This window comes from Triticum dicoccoides, chromosome 5A (genome assembly GCF_002162155.2).
Source record: "Triticum dicoccoides isolate Atlit2015 ecotype Zavitan chromosome 5A, WEW_v2.0, whole genome shotgun sequence".
NCBI lineage: Eukaryota > Viridiplantae > Streptophyta > Magnoliopsida > Poales > Poaceae > Triticum > Triticum dicoccoides.
In genome coordinates this window covers 186,617,731-186,620,649 of record NC_041388.1, presented here as the reverse complement: position 1 = coordinate 186,620,649, position 2,919 = coordinate 186,617,731, and positions in this window count along the sequence as shown.

Here is a 2,919-nt window from a genome sequence, read left to right as displayed (position 1 = left end):
ATGTGGAGCTGCAGCAAGCGACTAGCATATGTGGTGGCTATCTTATACGCAAAAGAGAGCGAGAAGAGGAGGCAAAGCACGAGCGAGAAGCTATAAGAACAACCTGCGCAAGCATAACTCCAACACCGTGTCCACTTCCCGGACTCCGCCGAGAAGAGGCCATCACGGTACACACTCAGTTGATTCATTTTAATTAATTAAGGTTCAAGTTATCTACAACCGGACATTAACAAATTCCCATCTGCCCATAACTGCGGGCACGGCTTTCGAAAGTTCAATCCCTGCAGGGGGGGTCCCAACTTAGCCCATGACAAGCTCTCACGGTCAACGAAGGAATAGACCTCCACCCGAGACACACCGATCAGACTCGGTAACCCGGTACAACAAGACAATTCGACAGGATAAAACAAGACCAGCAACACTGCCCGAATGTACCGACAAATCCCGATAGGAGCTGCACATATCTCTTTCTCAGGGCACACTCAGATGAGCGCTCCATACAACTAAAACCAAACCTCGAGTTTCCCCGAGGGGGCGCTGCACAGGACTCTAGTTTGGACCAACACTCAGAGGAGCACTGGCCCGGGGGGTAAAATAAGATGACCCTTGAGTCTGCAGAACCCAAGGGAAAGAAAAGGCTAGGTGAAAAATGGTAAAACCAATGTTGGGCATTGCTGGAAAAGCTTTAATCAAGGCGAACTATCAAGGGGTTCCCATTATAACCCAACCGCGTAAGGAACGCCAAATCCGGGAACATAACACCGATATGACGGAAACTAGGGCGGCAAGAGTGGAACAAAACACTAGGCGAGAGGCCGAGCCTTCCACCCTTTACCCAGTATATAGATGCATTAAGATAACAGAGCAATATAATGATATCCCCAACAAGTAAATAAGAGATGTTCCAACAAGGAACGGCCTCCAAACTTCACATGCAACTAGCAACGCTATAAGAGGGGCTGAGCAAAGCGGTAACATAGCGAATCAACGGTTTGCTAGGACAAGGTGGGTTAGAGGTTGACATGGCAATTAGGAGGCTGACAAGCAAAAGGTAGGCATCGTAGCATTGGCATAGCAAGAGCGAGCAAACTAGCATAGCAAAGATAGTAGTGATTTCGAGGGTATGATCATCTTGCCTGCACAATTGTCAGAGTTGACTGGATCCTCACAAGCAAACTCAACAGGCTCCTCGGTAGCGAACTCGTCTCCCGGCTCTACCCAACAAGACAAACAAGCAACAAGGATACAATCAACCACGTGCAAGACCAAGCAATAGGATGAAATGATGATATGCTATGCGGGATGCGATGCGGGATGCAAAATGCAAGATATGACAGGAAATGCATGAACCTGGCCTCAACTTGGAATTCCAAGTGTGCCACTGGAAAGAGGGGATGAAATCGCTTGAAAACGATATAAAGATCATTGGAATCGGAGTTACGGTTTGGAAATGGCAAGCGTTTTAAGATATGACACCGGTCTGCAATTTACAGCAAGTAGGCATCTAAACGCAATGCAACGAACATGCTACAGCCACCAAACATGACAACAAAATACATGTCAGGGATGCACACAAGATGCTTAACAAAAGACTAGCACTGAGCCACGGCCAATTCATCCATTAAGAGGTTCAAACAAGCATGAAAAAAAACGCAAATGCAAAACAGATTCCAGACTTAGTGAAATTAACACTAGTCTGAAATTTCAGATCACGATGCTCTCTTCGGAGCAGCAAAACAACATGATACATGACCTGAACATGACAAGTAAGGACATGGCATGGAGCTACTCAACAAGCTTAACAAAAGTCCCAAAGTGACCTGGGGCCAAAAAGGGATCACAAAATATATTAACGGGCACGCGAACATAGCTAAAACACAATCAGTTTTCAGACTTAGTGAAAACTGAGACATGCTGAAATATAACTCACGAAGGCATGTAAACGAGCTCGATGCACTCACCATGGTGCAAGTCACAGCAAGGAAAGCATACATCCATTAAGAAGGCACAAAATACAAGCTAGACATGGCAAGAACAATGGCATAGCATGCACGGATCAACTACAACAACGCCGGCAAAATCGCAAACGAGTTGACGATCTGCCCAGATTCACCACGAAGCAAAAGTAGAGCTCGATTGACTCAAGCTATGGTGCTCCATAATTGCAAACAAAGACATGGATGGATAGAGCATAACATGAATAACAAAATTCCCTTACTGATCATCCTCAAAAGAGGCACGGATCACTAGGAAACAAGCTAAACATATGGCATCATGAACTAAAATATCCCAGACTTAGTGAAAACAACTAAGTCTTTGAAAACAGATTTCCCGGGTGCCTCACTTTGCAAGCTTGCACAAGTCACCACACACATCCTAAAAATGCATGGGTTGCACCTCTAGAAAGAAGACAAAATGCTTAACAAACATATGAAGGACTCACAGGCATAGCATGCACACAATAATCATGGCAAAAATGACAAAAGTCTAAGATGAACTAGTAGATCTGACAATTAACTCACGAAGCCTCCTTGTAACAGCATTTTGGGCATCAAGATAAACTCAAATGAAAATGACGCAATGGAATGAAATGATGTACTCATCGAGACGAAGATTTTGATATATTATATGCCCAAATCGGAGCTACGGATGCAAAGTTATGGGCGGTCAAAGTAGGCATAAAAAATTAGGGTTCGGGGGAGAGAAGTCAACCGGATCTAGATCTGGAATCACTGTTCATGCACTATTCACCGACGCGGAATTCGAGGTCGCCGGAATTCCTGTTCGCGCCGGAGTCGGAGGGAGCTCGCCAGGGAGAGGGGTCGCGGTGGCCGGAGCTCGTTGCCGGAGGAGGGAGCTGGCGGCGGGGGCGGCGACCCGCGCGGCGGCAGCGGCGGCCCGCGGTGGCGTCGGGCTTGG